General features: G+C 46.6%; 1 pseudogene; it reads left to right on the plus strand.

The window, feature by feature from the left end:
• Positions 1-571: 571 nt before the first annotated feature.
• Positions 572-24,128, plus strand: LOC133442185 (uncharacterized; annotated as a pseudogene).
• The last annotated feature ends 345 nt before the right edge of the window (positions 24,129-24,473 follow it).

The raw sequence follows: 24,473 nt of genomic DNA on the forward strand, positions 1-24,473 counted from the left end.
AATGTGCAATGCCTGCATAGGTCTATATGTATGTAAAAATATTTTTTTGAGGCATGAATTTTGCACCTTGTCTTCGCTGGATTTTAAACCAATTTTTAACATTTAAGTCCATATTTTTTACACCAATTTTAAATATATGTACATTCTTATTTTGTAATTTTTAAATTTTATAACTTTGTAGATTCTTCTGAATAGTTAACTGTTTGTAATTAGGGCCCAAGCACTTACAGCCCCCTTGCCTCGACGCATACCTCCGCTCCAAGGCCTCGTATGTTCTCCACCTCGGTCAGTAATGTGATGTCTTGAAAACTCTTCACCACAACTTTGACCGTTACCAAGTGGCCAGTCCATCTCTGGTCCAAGAGGGGTTTCAGGGTCTCGCCTTTAAACAACATAGCGACGGTTGGCTTCCTCATGAAGTTGTACAACATGTTGCATACTCCAAAAAATCCTCCACAGCTACTTCACTGGACATAGCATGAATCACAACCAGATGAAGCTAGTGATTAAAGCAGTGAATATATGGTATGTTGCGACCCAGCTTGTTTTGTAGCAATTTCTGCACACCACCATGCCGGTCAGACATGAGTGATGCGCCATCATAAACCTGGCTCAAGATTTTGTCTGTGCTGAGTCCGGCGCTAGTGAGTTCATCAATGATCACACCTGTCGGAGTCTCTGCATCACCTTTCTCAGACTTGGCGCTCACACACACCACAGTTTTCGTCAACAAAACGCACCACGATGGAGATATTTTCTTGGCCTAAAGGATCCCGTGTGCCATCCATCCATTATCTATTCCCGCTTTATCCTTTTGCAGGGTCAAGGGGGTCTGCTGGAACCTATCCCAGCTCATTTCAGGTGAGAGGTAAGGGTTACACGCTGGACAGGTCACCAGTCCATCGCAGGGCCACATAAACACACAAACCATGCACACTCACGCTCACACCTACGGGCAATTTAGAATCATCAATTAACCTAGTATGCATGTTTTTGGACTGTGGGAGGAAGCCGGAGTACCCGGGAAGAACATGCAAACTCCACACAGAAAGGCCCCTGCTGGGCCTGGGAGTCGAACCGGGGACCTTCTTGCTGTGAGGCAACAGTGCTAAACGCTAAGCCACCGTGCTGCCCGGATCCCGTGTGCCATCCACTTTAATTGAATACCAGACATCCCCGACTTGTCTCACTATTTCCTCCGTCACAAGTTTGCTCATCATTTCGATTATTAGGGCCCGAGCACTTACTTAAAATGACCATGTTCTATCACTCTGTGATTGAAGCTGTCCTGACATTCTTCATTGGGAAGTTAATGCGGCTCGAACCGTAACGTGCACCCAGGTGTGTTATACATCTAAATGTGCGTAACTGTGGCAACGATGGACACCAAAAAGCACCCCCTTTCATCTGATTGGTCCATATCTGATAGTTCCAACTTTCTGCCATTACCTTTGAATGGTTTGATATAAAGAGTCGTGGATGGTGTCATCGGACTTGGTATTGAGTACTTGACCTTCATTTGCCTGAATTAGCCCCTTCTTCTGATTGGTCAATATTTGATAGTCCCTATATTCTGCTATATCTTTTGAGTGGTAAGACATACAGAGTCGTGGGTTGTGTCATCGGACTCGGTTTTGAGTCCTTGAACACAATCCCTTTTGACTCCCTTATAACCGACGATTACCTCTTATCCTTTCACACGATTACTTCTTTTTTTTCTCACAAATAAGATATTTCTCTCCTTCATAGTTTAGATTGATTGGGAAGTTCCCTGAGCTTTAATATTCACTTTGGAGAGAGGAAATGATAAATTGCATCAATAAAAGTGCCACACATGGGGCAGAGATCTCTCTCGCTCTCTCTCTCGCTCTCTCTCTCACACACACACACGCACGCACGCACGCACGCACGCACACACACACACACACACACACACACACACACTTGCAAAGGCAATTCATTGACTGCCAACTCATGGACTGTGAGTCCATCAGCTTTATTTGTTAAAGATGGAGTTGCAGTGTTACATGTGGTTTGCTTGATATGGGTCACGGAAATTAGAAGCAAACAATTATGACAGTATAGCCAGCAAATTTGAATATTAAGAGGACAATAGATTGGCATACCATTAAGTCAATAGTGTGATGAGGCATTATTTATCTTAGACTGTACAGATATTATTTATCAGAGCTGCAGATGAGGCTGTTTAGTCTTTTCTGAGAAGATTCTGGTCTAAATCAGCTAACCAGGAAACCAACACAAAAAAATTGATTTATCAATACCTAAATGGCCGGCAGTTCCTGACTGATCTATCCCAGGTGTACTGTGGGAGTGCATGCATGACTAGGTTTAGACAAGCTGTGGGAATGCATACAAGGTTCAGACAAGATTATTTCCATTTTATTTTATTTTGTCTGTAAGAGTTTGAACCTCTCTTTGTGCTTGTGTATGTGTGTGTTTGCGAGAGTGAGTGTGTGTGTGAGGTATGGCAGCTGAGAGGCATCATTTGGGAAGAAATTGCTTGTGAGAGAATTCTCTGTTTATCTAAAACACCACATGGCTCATCTCCTCCCTCACTCAAACTCAGAATAACTGGGTAATTTCGAAGTAAGAGCTGAGCAATTTACCAAAGAGCTGGTAAATTGGCGTTATCATTTTTTTTTTACTAGTCTTCATTATTTCTCAGTTAGTTTTTTAAAATATTTAAAATCTTTTAGATTACAGGATCCTTGGCTACCACAAAGTGACAGACATAATCAAAAAGTTTCAACTTGAAAGTAGACCACTGGTCTGACATGATCATATGTCAAGGTGGCCCCATCTGTCCGGGCAGGTTGGCTTCTCACCGGGTGGGGGTTGTGGGCCTGGAAGGTGTGGACTTCTTGGCCAGGTGATCGGCCTATGCCCGGTGGCTGGTGCTCGGCTGTGTCCTGGTCTATCACCATAGGTTTCCTGGCTGCCTTCTCCCATGGTCAAGGGGGCTCTGCCCCAGGGCTTCCCTCTGTCGCCTGCTGGGAGAGAGAGCGGGGCTTGCTGGCGGGGGATTTCCTCCCGCCCTCTTCTGGTCCTCCGTGTGGCTGCTGGTGGCCCGGGTTCGGGTTTCTTCCTTGTCGGCTTCTGGTCTCACGGGTGGCAAGGTTGTGCCCTCTTTCCTCCACTATACTTGCAGTTCAGGTAAAACCTTGTTTTCATTTTGCACACACACAGTTACACAGACATACACACCTGCTCACTCACCTACATACTCACCCCACAGTTTTGGGGGAAAGATAATTGGAGTAGCCTAGTCTTGATTCAGTTTTAGAGAACTGAAGTCGTTTCTGTTTCTTTGTTTTCTCTCTTGCAGATTCCAAAGGCCCGTTGTGTGTTTTCCTGTTTTACTCTCATTTCAGATTTTCAGCAGATGTCACCCCTCAAGGCCCAAAGAAATCCCTGCAGATATAGAACAGTCAGAACTCCATCTCCTGTTCTTCAGCTTGATCCTTAATGAACAGGTATGTAGACCTCAGAGCTAGGTGTTACATGTGAAATTCAATTCAATTCAATTTTATTTATATAGCGTTTGTTACAAAAGAAGTTGTCTCTAGGCGCAATTATTACATAAACATAAGATAAACAATGGCAGGTAAAAACTCAGGACCTGACTCTTAAGGGGGGAACCTCCTGTCGGAGGCCAGCGGGGTAGAACAGCAAAAGAGAGAATAGACAGAGAGATGGAAGAACTGAGAAAGGAGAGACACACCGAAACAATGGCTAACTGGTGTACTACAAGTATGACTATATAAACAGGTGAAGACAGCAGACACTGAGGTCTCAGAGGACGGAACTGCAGGTCAGGATTTCAGCATGCATCCACCAGACATCCATACAGACAAGTGGAAGCAAGCAGGGGGATGATCAGAGGATGGGACTGCAGGACAGCATGCAACTCCTTAAAATTTGACCTACAAACATGCATGGAAGAGAAAAGGAGGAGGCAGACCAGTCCAACAAACTACGAGGACGAAGATGGTTTTGAGATATTTTTATTTATTTTTATTTTACTCAGAGGTACCAGCAATACCAGGCCAGAAGCCTACAAGCCAGTTTTCTCTGAGATGGTTGGGACATGTCCAGAGGAGAGATGGTGAATATATTGGTAGACGGATGCTGAGTTTTGAACTGAGGAAGACCAAAGAGGAGGTTTATAGATGTAGTGAAAGAGGAGATGAAGGTAGTTGGGGTAAGACAAGAGGATGCAGAAGGCAGGCTCAGATGGAGGCAACTGATTCGCTGTGGCGACCCCTGAAGGGAAAGCCGAAAGGAGAAGAAGAAGATATGATGGGGGATCGGGGGGGCGGCATCCGCTGCTAGTCTGAAATGAGAGAAACACAGGAAAATACACAATACGCACACAAGCCTTTGGAATCTGCAAGAAAAAAAAAAAAAAAGAAATCAGGCAGAGACACAAACAGCAACCATTCCAGGTCTCTAAAACTAAATCCGTACTAGGCATGTACATGAGGCTTCTTCATAACAGTCAAGGGTCTGCTATGGTGTTCCCCAGGGTTCAGTGCTAGGGCCAATCTTGTTCAGTTTATACATGCAGCCCTTGGGAAGTATAGATTCACAGCATACATTTTCATTGCTATTCTGATGATACGCAGCTCTATTTGTCTATGAAGCCAGATGAAACAGAACCGTTAGCTAAACTTCAGGCATGTCTTAGGGACATCAAGGATTGGATGTTCGGAAATCTTTTGCTTCTAAATTCCGAAAAAACAGAGGTTATTATTTTCGTCCCAAGCATTTTTAGGAAGGGATTAGATCGTTTTGTGATGGCTTCCAGTGCAACTGTGAGAAGCCTTGGTGTTGTTTTCGATCAGGATTTGTCGTTTAAACCATATATTAAATCTGTTTTGTAAAACAGGGTTTTTCCATCTCTGTAATATCGCAAGGATTAGGAACATCCTCTCCCAGAGTGATGCGTAAAAGCTTATTTGCGTGTTTATATCTTCTAGGCTAGATTACTGTAATGTATTATTAGTAGGAAGACCAATTAATTTGCTGAATAGGCTCCAGCTGATCCAAAATGCAGCAGCCCAAGTTGCTGAAAGGAATCAACAAGAGACTGTTTCTCCAGTGTTAGCCTCACTCTTTTGGCTCCCCATAAAACTTTGAATCCAATTTAAAATTGTATTACTTGAGTATAAAGCCCAAAACTGCCTAGCACCGCGATATTTGCAAGACCTGATAGTACCTTAAGTTCCTAACAGAGGTCTCCGTTCTCAGAGGGCAGGTTTACTTGCATTTCCTACAGTTTTTGCTAAATAAATTAGAAATTCAGTCTCTAAACCATGTCTTTATCATCTCATTCTCTAACCTCATTCTCTATGACGGATTCTGAGTGGTTGGGGCGGCTATGATAATGAGGCACTGTGCTGATTGGCTGCCTGAATGACGCGATACACCGCTACGAAAAAATGGCGGAAGCTCCGGCCGGCGGAGTTATACCGTGTGATAACTGCATCAGCGACAAAATAAATTCCATTGCTTTATTTTCTATTGGACTGTCCTAAGTGGCCGCAGCGACGCTGTGCTGTGCAGCGCGGTGCAGTGCGACGCGTCGCAGCACGACGTTTTAAGCTGAACATTTGTCGGACGCCCTGCTTCTATTTTCTTCCTGTCGCTCGCGTTGAAAGCCGGTTGAAAGCACTGTAGGAAACGGTCACGGATGAGGAACGGCTGATCCAGTTAGTTGAAATGAGAAGTTATCTCTATGATACCTCCTCATTTCACTACAAAAACCTCAATAAAGTGGCAGCCGGCTGGAAGGAGATGGACAGAGAGCGTCCGATGTCACGCAGTGCTACGCGATAGTTGGACGCTTGCATGCAGTTACACGGTTTTATAGTTGTGGGCGTGGTTTGCATTTTGGTTACGTAACGAAAATGAGCAGAATCTGAATGGCCCGTAGAAGCCACATCAGACTGGATGGCTCATCCGGGGGGCTGTACAGACACTGCAAAATTTAGTAGCTTTCCTCCTTCTCTGAGTTGGCAGGCTGAGGGGAGACAACTTTATATATGTTAAAGCAAGAAAAAATGTGTTTTTCATAATAGGTCCTCTTTAAAGAAAAGTCTCTTGGCGCCATGGCCGAAACCGAACAGGAAGTCGGCCATTTTGAATTAATCGTGTAATTTTGGCGCAATTTATGCCATTTCTTTGTCCGTTAATGAACCGTTACGTGCACCCAGGTGCATCAAAATGTGCGTCTCGATCATGCGACGACGCACATTACTTTTCTCAGTCAAAAGCATTACCGTTGCAACGCTAGACGCCAAAAAGCGCACCCCCCCCTTCATTTGATTGGTCCATATTTGATAGTTCCTACTTTCTGCCATAACTTTTGAATGGTTTGACATAGAGAGTCATGGCTGGTGTCATCCGCTAAATGTCCAGGCCTGAAGAATCTACATGCAAGTCATACAAGCGCTTCCACTGCAGCACGCCTGAACGTGCACAAGGGTGCAAGGGCCCGTACATCTCTGCTTGCAGCTTTAATTATATGACTGTAATGGATAAAAAAAAGGGCCTTCACACTGTCAGTGCCTGGGCCCTAATGATATAAATGATCACCCTATTAAGAGTTTTAAAGACCTGTTTTTAACTGTATCTTCTAGTAACTCAGCCACCCTGCTGCTGTTGGACTTGTCTGTTGCCCATTGACACAATAGACTACAACATTACCGTCGTGGTGAAGAGGGAGCTTAGTCGAAAGGCGAAGCTCTCGATTTACTGGTCAATCTACGCACCTACCCTCACCTATGGTCATGAACTTTGGGTAGTGACCGAAAGGACAAGATCGCGGATACAAGCGGCTGAGATGAGTTTCCTCCGCAGGGTGGCTGGATGCTCCCTTAGAGATAGGGTGAGGAGTTCGGTCACCCGGGAGGAACTCGAAGTCGAGCCGCTGCTCCTTCACATTGAGAGGAGTCAGCTGAGGTGGCTTGGGCATCTGTACCGGATGCCTCCTGGACGCCTCCCCAGGGAGGTGTTCCAGGCATGTCCCTCCGGGTGGAGACCCCGGGGAAGACCCAGGACACGCTGGAGAGACTATGTCTCTCTGCTGGCCTGGTAACGCCTCGGACTCCCCCCGGAAGAGCTGGGAGCTGGAGGAAGTGTCTGGGGTGAAGGAAGCCTGGGCATCCCTGCTGAGGCTGCTGCCCCCGCGACCTGGGAACGGATAAGCGGAAGAAGATGAATGGGAAAAAAAAAATTACTACAACATTATTTTATCATGTGTTTTGTGTTGTGTGGTTTTAGAAGTACGATCCTGAAATGGTTCTGGTCTTATCTATCACACATTAATTTTTCTGTTAAATAAGGGGAACATTTTCAGAATATTTACAGTCTCTGTCAAATGTAGTTAGGATTCACTCCCTACTTTATATGTGTGTGTGAGTGGTTCGGTTCGGAGGAAGCGTAGTCCTAAAGGGCGCACGGAACACCACCACTCGTGTCTAACCGATTTTCCCCACTCAGCGACAAGAAGCCGACCATGGTGATTGGCGACTACATAGTCAGGCATGTGAGGCCGACTCCAGCGACCATAGTTAGGTGCATCCCGGGGGCCAGAGCAGGCGACATTGAAGCAAATTTGAAGCTGCTGGCAAAGAGTAATCGTAAATTTGGTAAAGTTATCATCAATGTCGAAGCTAATGACTCCCGTCTTCGCCAGTCGGAAGTCACTAAAATGAATATTGTCTCGGTGTGTAACCACGCCAAAACCATGTCGGACTCCGTAGGTTTCTCTGGTCCCCTCCCCAATCTGACCAGCGATTACATGTTTAGCCGCATGCTCTCGCTCCGTCGCTGGCTGTCGCGGTGGTGTTCAGAAAACGACGTGGCCTTCATTGACAATTGGGAGACGTTCTGGGGAAAGCCTGGTCTGATTAGAAGAGACGGCATTCATCCCACCCGGAATGGTGCAGCTCTTGTCTCTAGTAATTTGGGGCAGGTCCAGGCCAGGATGCAAAGCTGCAGTCTTACACACTTCTCTGCTGCTTCTCGAGGACCAACGCCTGCCAATAAAACTGTAGGATTGCATTATGTAATTGGCGACTCTAAAACTGTAGGATTGCATGATGTAATTGGCGACTCTAACCAGGTGTCTAGCAAAATAGAAGTGGTTGCAGTTCCCCGCCCTCCAAAAGTTCACCAGGTACGGCGTTTTGGAGGCGGTAACTAAAATAACCTTGTAAAGATTAAAATCAATGCACATTTGGTACCAATAAGAGACCGAAAAATTAAATGCAGACTTTTAAATATACGATCGTTAAGCTCTGTTAGTAAACGATATAATTACAGAGAGCAGGGGTAATATTTTCTGTTTAACAGAAACATGGTTACAGGAGGAAGAGTATGTTAGTTTGAATGAATCAACTCCGCCCGGCTACTTTAATCATCACATTCCTAGAAGCATGGGCCGAGGCGGAGGAGTCGCAGCAATTCCTAACTCCAGTCTCCAAACAAAAACTGAACCTAAGTGCAATTATAATACATTTGAAAGCCTCACGCTTAGTCTGAAATTTCCGAGCTGGAAATCAGAGAAGCTAGTTGTGTTAGTGGTAGTGTACCGGCCCCCTGCTGGTGCTTATCTAGAGTTTCTGTCTGAATTTTCAGATTTCCTATCTGGATTATTGATCAGTACAGATAAATTCATCATAGTGGTTGACTTTAATATTCATATGGATGTTGAAAGCGATAATCTTAAATTAGCTTTCAGTTCTCTTCTAGAATCAATGGGTATCTCACAAAAATTGGACAAACCGACGCACTGTTTTAATCCTCTCGATCTAGTTCTCACCTACGGTGTTGAAACTGATCTGTTGGTTTCACCTGTAAACTGCCTTTTATCCAACTATTATTTAATAACGTTTGAATTTAATATTGTTGATGTTGAAGTGCAAAATAGGAGGTATTACTTTAGCAGATATTTGTCTGATGAAGCTATTGCTAAATTCAAGGAGGCCATTACTCATCTTACGACAGTGGAAAATAGTGATGTAGTCGAGGCCAGTGATCTGGGTTCTACCTCTGATGTTGATTTCAATTCAATTCAATTCAATTTTATTTATATAGCGTCTAATACAACAGAGTTGTCTCTAGACGCTTTACAGAGACCCATACCCAGAACATGACCCCCGAGCAGTTATTACATAAACAATGGCAGGTAAAAACTCCCCTAGTGGGAGAAAAACCTTAAGCCAAACAGTGGCAAGGAAAAACTCCCCTTTAGGAGGGAAGAAACCTTGAGCAGGACCAGGCTCATCAGGGGGGACCCTCCTGCCGAGGGCCAGACTGGTGGGTCAGGGACGGCAACAGCACAGCAGGCAGGTGGCAGGTGGCAGGTGGATTTCCTTGCTAGTAACACTGCTGATTTGTTGCATTCAGCTTTAGATGAAGTTGCTCCTTTGAAAAGGAGGGTTTCTAACAACAGGAGCTTAACTCCCTGGTATAATTCAGATATCCGCATGTTGAAACAAAACGTGCGTTAAATGGAAAGGAAGTGGTACTCTTGTAAGTCTGTAGACTCCTATCGTGAATGGAAAAATATTCTAATAGTATATAAAAAAGCCATTCGCAAAGCCAGAACAGTTTATTATTCAACGTTGATAAAGAATAACAAAAGTAACCCATGTTTTTTGTTCAGCACTGTAGCCAGGATGACAAAGAGTCACAACTCTGTTTAGCCGTGCATTCCTGCAGCTCTCAGTAGTGAAGACTTTATGAGCTTCTTTAACAGTAAAATCACGAGAATTAGAGAAGAAATCAACCAGCCGGTTGTGGGCGTTTCTTCAGCTTTAGCGACTTCCCTAGGCTCTGACTTGACTCTAGACTGTTTTGATCCTATACACCTCCCTGAGCTGACCTCACTCGTCAATAGAGCTAAGTCAACCACATGTATGTTAGACCCCATCCCGACTCGATTATTCAAAAATGTTTAAACTCTTATTGGTGTGACAATACTGGACCAATTCAACCTATCCCTAAACTTAGGATATGTACCACAGGTTTTCAAAGTTGCAGTAATTAAACCTTTACTTAAAAAACCTTCTCTTGACCCAGACACCTTAGCTAATTATAGACCAATTTCCAACCTTCCATTTGTATCTAAAATTTTGGAAAAGGCAGTTTCAAGCCAGTTATGTGACTATATACTAAAGGGACAGCTCTACGTTGGTTTAAATCATATCTATCTGACAGGTTCCAGTTTGTTCATGTACATGAGGTTTCTTCAGAATAGTCAAGGGTCTGTTATGGTGTTCCGCAGGGTTCAGTGCTAGGGCCAATCTTGTTCAGTTTATACATGCAGCAATTGGGAAGTATAATCCAGAATCACGGCATACACTTTCATTGTTATGCTGATGATACGCAGCTCTATTTGTCTATGAAGCCGGATGAAACAGAACCGTTAAACTTCAGGCATGTCTTAGGGACATCAAGGACTGGATGTCCGGAAATGTCTTGCTTCTAAATTCAGATAAAACAGAGGTTATCATTCTTGGTCCAGAGCATCTTAGGAAGGGATTAGATGGTGTTGCGATGGCTTCCAGTGCAACTGTGAAAAACCTTGGTGTTGTTTTCGATCAGGATTTGTCGTTTAAACCATATATTAATCAGGTTTGTTAAATAGCGTTTTTCCATCTCCGTAATATTGCAAAGATTAGGAAAATCCTCTCGCAGAGTGATGCAGAAAAACTAGTTCATGCGTTTGTATCTTCTAGACTAGATTACTGTAATGTGTTATTAGCAGGATGTCCAAGTAATTTGCTGAATAGGCTCCAGCTGATCCAAAATGCAGCAGCACGAGTACTGACAGGAATCAGCAATAGAGACCACGTCTCTCCAGTGTTAGCGTCGCTCCATTGGCTCTGGGTTAAGGAGGCTGACACCACCTCCACCTTTAAAACAAAACTGTTTAATAAAGCCTATAGTTAGTGTTTAGTAAACCTCTAGCTGGTGTTGGTAAATCTTTAGGTAGTGTAAACTCTAGTCTGTTAGAGTCAGTAGTCATAGTTGCAGCTATAGAACAAGATTATAATAGTTATATATAATATAGCTTCGTGGTAGATATGCTGCTATAGGCCTATGCTGCAGGGGGCACCGACATAATCCACTGGGCAGTGCCTCTCACCCTTCTTCTCCTCTCCTCTTCCCTTCCTCTTTTCTCCATTTCCATTTCTATTTATTGTAATGGCCCTTTCGCACTAGTCCTGCCTCAGCTCGGTTCTACCCGCCACGGCCCGTCTTGCGCTTTTGCACTAGGGGCTGAGACGGGTAGAGCCGCTCCAAGCCGATACTTTTTCTGTAACCATTCTGGCGAGGTTCTATCCGGGCTGAGCCGGGACTATTTCTGACGTCACCACCCTCCGCGCCACTGATTGGTCGGGGCGCGGGGCCGTCATCACCCTCCGTGCCACTGATTGGTCGGGGGGCCGGGCCGTCAGACGTTTGAATCAGGAAGCGGGAGTCAGCGCGAGCCCGACTCGCGGCTCGCTGCGATTTTATTATAAAGCGCAAAACGTCTGTTTGGTGAACCAACTCTGAGGTGCAGATGTTCACAAGCCTGGTGGCTGAGGAGAGAATTAAAAAAGGGCATTTAGGCATAAACATCTCCCCTAGGCTGTCAGAGTTAATAAAATTAAATTATGTTCAGCTTATAAAGAAAATAGAAGATGATCTTGCTAGATGGAGCTCTCTCCCCATTTCACTCATGGGTAGAATAGCCACCATTAAAATGATGGTTTTACCAAAAGTAAATTATTTTTTCTCAATGATACCATTCAAACCCCCTATTTCCTGGTTTAAATCGCTGGACTCAGGTGTTTCAAAATTTCTGTGGAAAAATAAAACTCCACGCATTAGTTTAAAGACATTGCAGAAATCTAAAGAATATGGAGGTTTAGAGCTACCTAATTTTCAGTATTACTTCCTTGCCAATAAATTACAGTATATGGTAAAATGGTCAAAAGATCATCCTTTAGATAGTCAATGGCTGGACTCAGAGCAAGTGTTTTGCAACGAACTAGAAATCTCAGAGTTACCATTTATTAGTCAAAGTATCAAACGTCATCAATGTTTCAAAAGCATTAATATTAGCACACCTTTATCAGCTTGGTGGGAATTTCTTAAAGTAGCTAAAATTTCACTTTTTCCATGTGACCGTACACCCATATGGAACAACCCAGACATCGTGAAAAATGATAAAAAGATGGTTAACTTCGTTCAATGGAGAGATCAAGGAATACGGTATTTACAGCACGTAATTGTAGGAGGACAGTTTGTACCTTTCAATACACTTATGGTTCAATACGGAGTTAGCAGGAGTAAATTTTTAGAGTATCAACAACTCAAGGCCATAATAAATAAAACATACAAAATTAGACAATTAGACTTACAACTTCCCGCTAAGATAATAGATTTATTAAATCTAAGCAATTTAAAGTTGTTATCAAAACTTTACAGGTTAGTGTCTAAACTGGACGAGTCAGTCTCTCTCCCGATCTCCAAGTGGGAGGCGGATCTCTCTCTGAATACCGACCAGCTTTCTTGGTCACAAATATGCTTAAATACGTTTACTATGACTAAAAACCCAAACTTACAACTTATACAGTATAAAGTTCTTCATAGAATACATTATACTGGACAAAGGATGTTCCAGATGGGCTTTGTCACCTCTAATATCTGTTCACAGTGCACAGAGAACACCCCAGATAATTATATGCATGCTTTATGGTTCTGTACACCGGTACAGAGGTTCTGGAAGGAGATTTGTGAGGATTTATCCACATGGATCGACCACAGAATCCCAGTGTGCCCCACGGTATGTATATTAGGTCACCTGGGAGACATTCAAATAAAACCTAATTGGACACACCGGGTTCTCACTGCTTTATGTATCGCAAAGAAAACCATTCTAGTAAATTGGAAACAAAAATCCAGTTTATGTATTAACCATTTTAGGAATCTTTTATCAGATCATATTAGTAGTGAGATAATGTCTGCCTCCACTGAACAACACTCGGCTGAATTGCACTCTCTGTGGTCCCCGATTATTGGCCTCGTTACCTAGTGGGGGCGGGGGGGGGGGTGATCTCGTAGCCCTTGGGGTTGGGGGTCGGCTTGGGGGGTCTGGGGCGCAGGCCTCTGGTGGCCCCTGGGGGGCGGTGGGTGGGGCCGCGGGGTCCTGTCCCTGGCCGGTGGGGGCCTTGGGGGCCTGTGGGGGGGGGTACCTCATGGCGGTGGGGGGGGGTGGCTGGGGAGGGCTCGGGCGGGGGGCGGTGGCTTGGGCGTCTCCGGGCCTCCCGGGGGGGGCTGGGCCGTGGACGTGGGGGTCCCACCCGGAGGGCCCGGTCCTGCCTGGGTGGGGGGTGGCTGTCTGCGCTGGGGGGGCATTGCTGCCTTGGTCCTCCGTCGCTGGGCGGGGGGCCAAGTGCCCCTGCGGATGTGGGGACTCCGTGACCCTTGGGGTGTCCGCCAGGGTGGCCTCGGGGGGGGGGGTGGGGCCGGGTCCGGGGATCGGGCCTCCCCTGACCGGGGGGTGCACGGGGCGGGGCGCGGCGGCGGGGTGGCGCCATTCCCAGGTATCTATGTCTTATGTTGTCAGGGTCTGGGGCCCTCCGTTGTCGGGCCTGCGCGGGTGTCGCCTTGTTGGGGGGTTCCCTCTCTCCGGGCCCGTCTCCGGTCCCCCCCGCTGCCTCTACGGCAGGGCGCCCCTCTGGTCTTGGAGGGCCACTTTCGTGGGGGACGGGTGCACCTGCCCGCGTCGGCGGCCGGGGCGGCTCTGTCTCTCCGGGCAGGCTGGCCCCCTGCCGGGTGGGGGTCGTTGGCCTGAAGGGTGAGGGCCTCCTGGCCGCGTGTCCGGCCCGGACCGGGTGGCCGGGGATTGCCTGGGTCGCGGTCCGCCGCCGCGGGATCCCTGGCTGCTTCTTTCTGCGCCGTGGGGGCCCCGCCCGCGGGCCCCCTCGGCCGCCGCCGGGTGGGGGGGGGGCCTCGCAGGCGGTGGGTTGCCTCCCTCCTACTTCTCCCCTCTGTGGGGTTGCCGGTGGCCTGGGTTCCGGGCTCTTCCTTGTCGGCCTCTGGTCTCGCGGGTGGCTGGGTTGCTCCCCCCCCCTCCCCCACTATAGATACACTTCAGGTGGAGCTTTGTTTGGTTTATTACACACACACACACACACACACACACACACACACACACACACACACACACACATACACACATATAGTCATTTAGTCACATGCATACACACACACACACACACACACACACACACACATGTATGTGTTTTATGTATGTGTACGCATATGTGTGCGTATATATATGTATATATTACATATAGTAATAATGCACATATATACACTTTTGGTTTCTACCGTCATGGTATCAATCAATAATATGTGTGCAGACAAGGTAAAAAAAAAAAAAAAAAGGGATGTAGACGGGCTGTTTTACTCTCAGCCGCTCGCGGCTCCAGCTGATTTCTGATCAGCGCCGACATGAACAAAGCGGGTTGCGCAATCGAGTACGTCACAGCACCTTCACCCCAACCTGCCCACTTCTCACCTGGCTGTGGAAAAACAAACGGGGACAAAACGGGTAGAGGCGGGTAGAGGCGTGACGAGCCGAGTCGGGCTGAGTAAGGACTAGTGCAAAAGGGCCATAAGTATCCCATAGCTATCATTTTTGTCCATCGCCCCTGTAGTTTCTTGTGCTGGCCCCCCTTTTTTTTCTCTTTTGTGCATGTTTGCAGGCTGGAGCTTCGGGAGCTGCGCCTGCGGTCCCCCAACGCCCCCCCCCCCCCCTTATGATCCAGGTCCTGGTCCAGGTTTCTTCCCTCCTAAAGGGGAGTCTTTCTTGCCACCGTTTGGCTTAAGGTTTTTCTCCCACTAGGAGAGTTTTTACCCCCCCCCCCCCCCCCCCCCCTTATGATCCAGGTCCTGGTCCAGGTTTCTTCCCTCCTAAAGGGGAGTCTTTCTTGCCACCGTTTGGCTTAAGGTTTTTCTCCCACTAGGAGAGTTTTTACCTGCCAACATCTGTTGTATTAGACGCTATATAAATAAAATTGAAATGAAGTGACTGAGTGACTGAGTGAGTGAGTGAGTGAGTGAGTGAGTGAGTGAGTGAGTGAGTGAGTGAGTGAGTGAGTGAGTGAGTGAGTGAGAAAGAGAATCTTACAATGCTGTTTTGAAGACATTACCCCGGCGCTTAACAGACCAACAAACTTGATCCACCTCACAGGCGGGGGGAGGGGCATCTGTTTAGGTTCCTGGGACACCATCTTCTCTGGCTCACTTTTTGGGCAGTCATGTGACCTTAGTCATGTGACTCCTTTGTGTCTATAACTGCCAGAGCTACTTCCTGTGGACCAAACAACTGATGAAGGTGTTTGGATGAACACCGAAAGGTCTTGTGTTTTTAAGTATGTTTTAAGTCCAGAGTTTTTAAAATAAAATCCTTTTTAGAAGAACTTTCTACCTGGATAAATGAATCTCCACAGACATATTACTGAGCATTTTGGCAAGGACAGCCTGAAGGTGCTAAGGGAGTATTTGTGAAAACAGCAAGAAGAGTGGCAGATTACAGGAACCATGTGCGCTTCCACCTAAGATGCCGGCTTCATGGGATCACACCAAAAAGCTTGCGCCTCAGATCATCCCTCAAAGGCCACAAAACAAAAGGTATTTTACAGAGAGCACAAAAACAGCTATTAAATGAAAGGATACGACAGGTCCATTTCACTCTTGTGTATATTCAACTTTGAAACTGCTCAGCTGGAAATCGGCTGTAATGTGCCTCCAAAAATGGCCGCCTTGCCATGAACTACAACCCCCAGCATGCCTTGCGTGGGGGGGGGCGGCGCCTACAAGCGGCGCGCATCCAATCGCAACGAGGCACCGATGACGTCACCGCAGCGCGCGTAGGATCAAAACGCCGCGCTGCTCCTCCATCTTTCTCTTTTTTTTCCTTCATCAACCGGTGGGTCAACACGCCCTTTTGGCTCCGGGCCGAAGGGACCACGACCCCCCCCCCCCTCCCCCAAAGGGGGGGATAAGAGGGGAGGTCTGCAGCGTGGTCCGGCCGGAGGATCAGCGAGGATCCACGGCGCAGACAGCGGCACTGCATCCCTCTCTCCCTTTTTCTCTCTCTTCCGATCAACCTCTCATCCTGAGCAGCTGCTGGACCTTCTGGATCCGGGCCAAAGGTCCCATCTCCTTTCCTCCCCCCGGCTGGGGGGAGGTGTAAGGCCCGCTCCGTTGGACCTGCGGTCCCAGGAGGCTCCGACCTCTCACTAAAACTCTGTCCTCTTTAAGTTTTACAGATCCAAGCTCACGACGCCCACGCGCTCCCGGCAATTAGATCGGGACACAGCTGCGACTGAACGCTCCGACTGAAGCCCCCCTCCCCGCTCCGAGCCCCTTGTCTGCTGACCGTGCAGGGATCGGGACGGACGGCCGTCGTCTCGCCCGGTTGTGAGCTCTTCCGGGGCCTGGACGGCCGCGCGTCGGCGACCGGCGAGCAGGGAAGCACGGCAGGAGAGACCGGTCCACCCGCCGCGCCTAGGAATGCGTGTGAGCCTCCGTTGGTCCGGAACCACGGCCCGGCACGAGGCGGCCCCGCCGCTGTCTAATCCGTTTCAGGGGAGGGGACGGGACGTGAAAGCCTGACTGCGAAACCCCAGCGGGACCGGGAACCCAGTCGATAAAACCCGCAGGCACCCGATCCGGATCCCAAAGGAGACGTGTGCCCGTGAGCAGTGATCAGTAGGATTTAAGAGCGGTTCAGAACTGTGTGAAGTCGTGACCCCTGGTTGTCAGTAACTTAAGAACGTTTTCAGAGCTAAATCTGTGTTCAGAGCTGAGATAACATTATCATCATGACTGGTGTCATTAATTTGTACTCACCACTTCCTGCTAGTCATTTATGTTTTGGAGCGCTGTTTTCTGCCGTAGTCACGTTTAAAACACCGGGAGTAACATCCGGTCTAGATCTGCACGTGGCTTAAAGAGGGTTCCGCCATCTTTAAATAGGGCAGCCATCTTTATGCAGCCACAGTGTTTTAAACCGTACATGTTCGTTGATACCATGTTTATTATTACATTTGATTCTTTTCTTTTCATTCCATGCATTTAACTGTCATTTCATTTTTATTGATTGTTGTTTTTTTTAGTTAATTAATGGTTTTATAATACGTAGTGTGCCGTCAGGATTATTTGGGTATCTATTTACATCTTCTTTGATACCCGTATGTAAATACATTCTGATTGATTTTTAATGAGTGGTTTCTGTTATTTCATACAAGATTTGGTCACGAACTGATTGTTTGAGAGAGCCAGAGCTCGAATTGCACTCCTTCAATTGTTATTCTGGAAGTGATAGTAAGATTTACTGTTATGCAGGATAATCCTAGTCATATGAGACTGATTTTCTGCTGTTTAGTTATCATTTTTCCCTGGATTAAGGCCCCGGGGTGGTGCCCCTACGAGAATTATTATCATTTTGGTAATTCAATTTGATAAATAGTCAACTTTATTAATTATTAATAATTCTTTAATAGAATTATCATTAGCCTTCGATAACTGACCAGCCAAGCTACCCGAGTTGCACAACACCGGACCACATCCCAGTGGTAGACATGATCACAGCAACCAAGTCAGCTATCCGGAACAATAACATCCCTGAGGATGAGGCTGAACAGCTCAGTGCTCAGGTTTCCATGTCTCTTCTGAACGCAAAACCCCCGCCATCCAATCTCACCCAACAAGAAAAAAGGGCCCTGACATCTCTAAGCAAGGATAACAACATCACTATCTTGCCAGCAGATAAGGGGAGATGTACAGTGTTGCTGGATAGAGACGACTATCATTCCAGGGTAACCAGCCTGTTGAGAGACCATAACACATATGAACTTCTGAAGAGAGACCCCACCAGCAAATTCAAGAAACAGGTAATCAATTGCCTACAGTCTTTTGAAAAACAAGGAGTTGTAGACCGCAAGCTATACTATCGTTTGTACCCAGGAGACACCACACCTTGTCTTTATGGTTTACCGAAAATACACAAGGACAACTACCCCCTCAGACCAATTGTCAGCAGCATTAACTCAGTTACATACAACATTGCAAAATACCTGGCCACTGTATTAGCCCCATTGGTTGGTAACACGCCACACCACATACAGAATTCTAAGGATTTTGTGGACAAAATCAGTGGACTCTCTATGCAAAAAGATGAAACCATGGTGTCATACGATGTGACATCCCTGTTCACATGCGTACCAACAGCACTGGCAGTCGAGACAGTGCGGGGAACGACTGAGCCATGACCACACATTAAGGGACAGAACACAACTCAACCCAGACCAGGTGAGCACCCTGTTGGAGCTATGTTTGAGTACCACCTATTTCAAATATAAAGAGGTCTTCTATAGACAGAAGCATGGCTGTGCTATGGGCTCCCCTGTGTCTCCCATTGTGGCCAACCTATATATGGAGGAAGTGGAGAGGAGGGCACTGGAGACTTACAGTGGAGCTCGTCCCACTCACTGGTTCAGGTATGTGGACGACACATGGGTGAAGATGAAGACCAATGAAATCGGGCCCTTCACTGACCACATCAACTCTGTGGATAATTACATCAAATTCACAAAAGAGGAGATGAGGGAAAATCAACTTCCCTTCTTAGAATGTGGTATAAGCCTGGGAAGAGAAGGAGAGCTTCAAGTGGAGGTTTATCGAAAACCCACGCACACCGACCAGTACCTGATGTTTGACTCTCACCATCCTCTGGAGCACAAACAGGGAGTGATCCGCACCCTACAACATCGGGCAGAGACCGTGCCCACCAACCCAGAGGCAAGGGACAAAGAACAGCACCATATAAAGTTCAGAAAACTGTTTTTCTTAGATCCGGTCTTAGATGGCGGATGAGTGAACGCTGGCGCGACTGGCTGCCGCTGCTCACCGGCATTTCAAAATTTATTTGTCTTTTCGCTGTCTCACGACCCACATCTGACTGTGCATCTGTGGTCACTCGGGTAAAAGTCCTCACTACTTACTCGTAACAACTAAGCGGCTCGATTGTCACTCCTACGTGGCTGTGTTTGCAACGCTTGCTCACCTGCCCTGCTCCGTCGGCTGCCGAGCCCCATCAGGACCTGCTCACCTCGCGTTGCCCGAGTCCACACCAACAATGTGGTCTGACGGGATCTACATCTGGTCCGTGCTTGCCTGGATTCTCCTGTTGCTCGCTCGCCAGCCCGTGACTAGACTGCTCCAGTACTCAGCGGTGGAGCTCCTGAGACTGCGCTTCCATCTGCGCGAGCCTCCGCCGACTGGACTACACCTCCACCCGGACATCGCCTTCCTGCCCAAGTGGAGATACATCCACCGGGGGTCCGGCCGGTGCTTCCGAGAGGATTCCTCGAACCCAATTAAGTCCATTTGGTCCAACTTCCATCGCTCCCCACTCCACACCGGCCGATCTGCTAACCACAGCATCCTAGCCAGCCTAGCCCGGTCGGCTAACTCAGCTGTCAAGCGCGGCACCGCCGCTGTCAACTTCGGTCTGCTAAACATCCGCTCACTCACCAACAAGGGGCATCTCATCCAGGATCTCCTCAGCGACCGTAAGTTTGATTTAATTTGTCTAACTGAGACATGGCAACAGCCCAATGACTTTTCCCAACTCAATGACTCAACTCCTCCGGGGTTTGTTTACATCTGTCAACCCCGCTGTACCGGCCGGGGAGGAGGTCTCGCGATAATTTACCGCGAGACCTTGAAAGTCTCGCCGCTGTCTGTCCCTGCCTTCAGCTCCTTTGAATCCACAGTATGTCAACTGTCTGGACCTATTCCCACAACCATTGCAACCGTTTACCGCCCCCCGAAACCAAATGGCGAGTTCTTAAATGACTTTGCTGCTTTTCTCACACACCTTTCCACTCTCTCACCAAACACAATATTGCTGGGAGATTTTAACATACACATGGACAATATAAACCATCCTCTCACCAGAGACTTTACATTCTGTCTTGAGAGCTCTGGATTTCAGCAGCACACCCAGAGCCGGATTAACGGAGAGGCAGAGTAGGCACGTGCCTAGGGCCCGACAGGGGGGGGGGCCCAGACAGAGGGGGAAAAAAAAAAAAAAAAAAAAAAAAAAAAAAAATGTTTTTTTTTTTTTTTTTTTTTTTTTTTGTCTGCACACATATTAATGGTTGATAACATGCCGGTAAAAACCTAAGGCATATATATATGTGCATTATTACTATATTTAGTATACATACATATATATATACGCATACATACGCACAGGGCCGCCGCAAGGGCTGTGCGATCCGTGCGACCGCACGGGGCCTGGCGCCCCAAGGGGTCTGGCGCCCCAAGGGGCCTGGCGCCCCAAGGGGCCTGGCGCTATGGGCCGTTTTTTTTTCCCCTATTTTTTTTTTTTTCTTTATAAATATCAACAGTCACGTTCCATTACAGACCTAAATGTGTACTAGTCTGTGCATATCAATAAATATATGTGCAATGATGACGCGTGTCTGTTGTTCAATCCAATGATCAGACCAAGCGCAGACACAAGCTGCTCTGATCCAGACGGGTGGAGGTGGAACAAACTGTCACACAATGTCGAGAAAACGAGACAGATTCAGGAAATTTCGATCAGGGGATGAAAAAAGAAAAAAACTAAAGACAATGGAAGAGTTTAATGCCTCTCTGAAAGGCACGTTTGATAAATTTGTTACAAAAATCACCGATCCGCTCGGGTCTCAAGCAGCCGTGGGGCCCCGCGTCGAGGTAAGCCCAGATGATGATGAGGCAGGGGAAGGTATCCAGTATTTTGCTAATTGGAGAGTTAAAATTGCGCATAGAGACACCAGATCCGACCCGAAAAACCCAAAAATTTCGCGCGCGCTCGCTACGCTCACGCGCGAGGGCCACCCTGGCTGTTTCACACAGGGCCTCGCAAATCTCTCTAACGGCTCTGCATACGCATACACATACATACATATACACATACAGACATACGGTACATACTACAGCACACTTTGTCTTACTGCAAATTGTATTGGTCTTTGTAGATTTGACTTCTTATTTAACTATTCAATTTAATCAACACATTTAATTAAGATTTTCTGCAAAATGCTCACAATCGATAAGATAAGGATAATTTAATAGCATTTAATAGAGCATTGTAATAACGTATAAATAATAAAAATCTAAAAATAGTCTGATAGACTGTTTAATATACAACACATGACTTATTTTGGAATACAAAGAACCAACTTGACTATGACTTTGCTATGTAAAATGTGAATTAAGTTTTATTAGTAACTTTGGTAAGTTTAAGATTTCATAAATAACATCGATGAAGGGGGGCCCGAAAATCACAGTCTGCCTAGTGTAGTCCATTTATTTAATCCGGCTCTGCGTATAAATAATAAAAATCTAAAAATAGTCTGATAGACTGTTTAATATACAACACATGACTTATTTTGGAATACAAAGAACCAACTTGACTATGACTTTGCTATGTAAAATGTGAATTAAGTTTTATTAGTAACTTTGGTAAGTTTAAGATTTCATAAATAACATCGATGAAGGGGGGCCCGAAAATCACAGTCTGCCTAGTGTAGTCCATTTATTTAATCCGGCTCTGAGCACACCCACTTCTCCACACACTCCAAAGGACACATTTTGGATTTAATTTGCTGCTCTGGTGTCACCCCTTCTGACTGTGCTGCAGCTGAACTCCCCATCACCGACCACTTCCTCCTCTCATTCAACATCGATCTCACTCTGTCCACCACTAAGTCCCCACGTCTCATCTCCTTCCGCAATATTAAAGACATAAATTTGGATTCTTTCTCCTCTAGTGTCGACAACTTCATGGACTTTGCAGATTTAACCACCCCTGAACAGCTGGTTTCACATTACAATACAGGACTACATGATATTCTCGACTCTCTCGCTCCACTAAAAACCAGATCTGTTTCTTTCACCCTTTCTGCTCCCTGGTTTACGCCTGACCTTCGGCTCATGAAAGCCGAAGGCAGGCAGCTCGAGCGGCTTCGCAATAAAACTGGTCTGTCTGTCCACAAAGAAATGTACAAAGATCATCTTATGCATTACCGGGACTGTATTGCCAAATCCAAATCAAACTACTACTCCAGCATAATCTGTTCAAACGCAGGCAACACCAAGTCACTGTTTTCATTGTTCAACAATATCACCCGTTCCCCAGTCTCTATACCACCCCATCTCTACTCAACTGCCTTCTGTAACTCTCTACTGTCTTTCTTCAACACCAAAATCCTGCAAATCCATCAGGACCTTTGTTCTACCTCCCTCAGCGTCACTTCCGATCGACACCCGCCCACCCACCCCTTCTCCTCCTTTGAGCTCCCCACCTTCTCAGAGATCTCTGACCTCATACACAGGTCCAAGCCCACCACATGTCAACTGGGCCCCCTCCCGACAGCCCTGGTTAAATCCTGCCTCCCCTCTTTGGTCCCCCTCATTTCTGCCATCATCCACTCCTCTCTCACCACTGGATCCGTTCCTTCATCATTCAAAATTGCTGCAATAACCCCAATCCTGAAACAACCTGGTGCAGACCCTACCAACTTCAATAATTTCCATCCTATCTCAAACCTGCCCTTCATTTCCACTTCTATTCTTGTGCATAGCCTCGTCACTTCTCGCCTTGATTACTGTAACTCTCTCCTCTCCGGTGTCATTCACAAATTCCTCCACAAACTACAGTTAGTCCAGAACTCAGCTGCCCGCATCATCTCAAGGACCCCATCCATCAACCACATCACCCCCGTCCTACAACAGCTCCACTGGCTTCCAATAAAACACAGAATCGACTTCAAAATTCTTCTCCTAACATTCAAGTCAATCCACAACCTTGCCCCTCCCTACCTCTCGGACCTCCTCCACGTCGCCACGCCCTCACGCACCCTCAGATCCTCCTCCTCCATCCACCTGACTGTTCCACCTGCCCGTCTTGCCACCATGGGGAGCAGAGCATTCAGCCGCTCTGCTCCCCGTCTCTGGAACAGCCTACCACCGGATCTCAGGAACACCACCTCACTCCCTCACTTCAAAACCAAACTGAAAAACCACCTGTTCAGAACTGCCTTCTCCCTCTGACCCCACTTGCACTGTGTCGTTGTTGTGTTTTTTTTTAACTTAATCTGAGTATTTGTTTACCCCCTAGCTTTTATTATTGTGTTACACTGTTTTTAACTATTGTACGGCGACCTTGAGTGTTCAGAAAGGCGCCTTCAAATAAAATGTATTATTATTATTATAATAAATGGTCCAAGCCCTTCAAGCTTTAAAGCAAGAGTTAAAACAGTGCCACTATCCTGAGTGGGCCTTCACCAAAACACAAAAGAACCAGCAGAAAGATCCAAAACCAGGAAACACCAGAACTCCAAAACCCAGAAAATGTCATGCTGTCGTTCAATATGTTGCTGGATTGTCTGAGAAGTTTGGAGTTGGAGAGTTTTCTCCAAGCACAACATCCCTGTGTACTTTAAACCTAAAAACACCTTGAGACAGCGGTTGATCCACCCTAAGGATCAGATTCCCAAACATCAGAGGCAAGGTGCAACCTGGTGTATGCAGTGAAATGCACAGAGGAGTGCAAAGGGCGTTACATTGGGGAGACGAAACAGCCGCTCAGCAAACGCATGTCGCAACACAGGAGAGAGAAATCTTCAGGACAAGACTCTGCAGTCTACACCGACCTACAAAAAGAAAAACACAGTTTTAGGGATCAGGACGTCCACGTCCTGGACAGAGAGGATGGATGGTTTGAGAGGGGCGTCAGGGAAGCCATCTACGTGAAAGTGGAGTGACCCTCTTTAAATAGAGGGGGGGGACTGAGACATAATTTGTCCTCATGCTGTTTTGAAGACATTACCCCGGCGCTTAACAGACCAACCAACTTGCTCCACCTCACAGGCGGGGGGAGGGGCATCTGTTTAGGTTCCTGGGACACCATCTTCTCTGGCTCACTCATTGGCCAGTCATGTGACCTTAGTCATGTGACTCCTTTGTGTCTATAACTGCCAGAGCTACTTCCTGTGGACCAAACAACTGATGAAGGTGTTTGGATGAACACCGAAACGTCTTGTGTTTTTAAGTATGTTTTAAGTCCAGTGTTTTTTTAAATAAAATCCTTTTTAGAAGAGAAAGAGAAAGAGAGAAATATAGTTCAGCTTGTCTCACAGGACACTTGCAAATATCTTTTCCATCTGACATTCTTTCATCATGCTTTCTTTTTCACTTCTATCTGTCATATTGTTCTCTCATCTTGTCTCTTTTGCTTTCATTTATAAAACAGACGAGGCTTTTTAATGCCCATCCACTCCGTTACCCCACTTCCATTGTTTCTCTCATCTTTCCTTGTG

Source organism: Cololabis saira, chromosome 4 (genome assembly GCF_033807715.1).
Source record: "Cololabis saira isolate AMF1-May2022 chromosome 4, fColSai1.1, whole genome shotgun sequence".
In the NCBI taxonomy this organism is placed as follows: domain Eukaryota; kingdom Metazoa; phylum Chordata; class Actinopteri; order Beloniformes; family Belonidae; genus Cololabis; species Cololabis saira.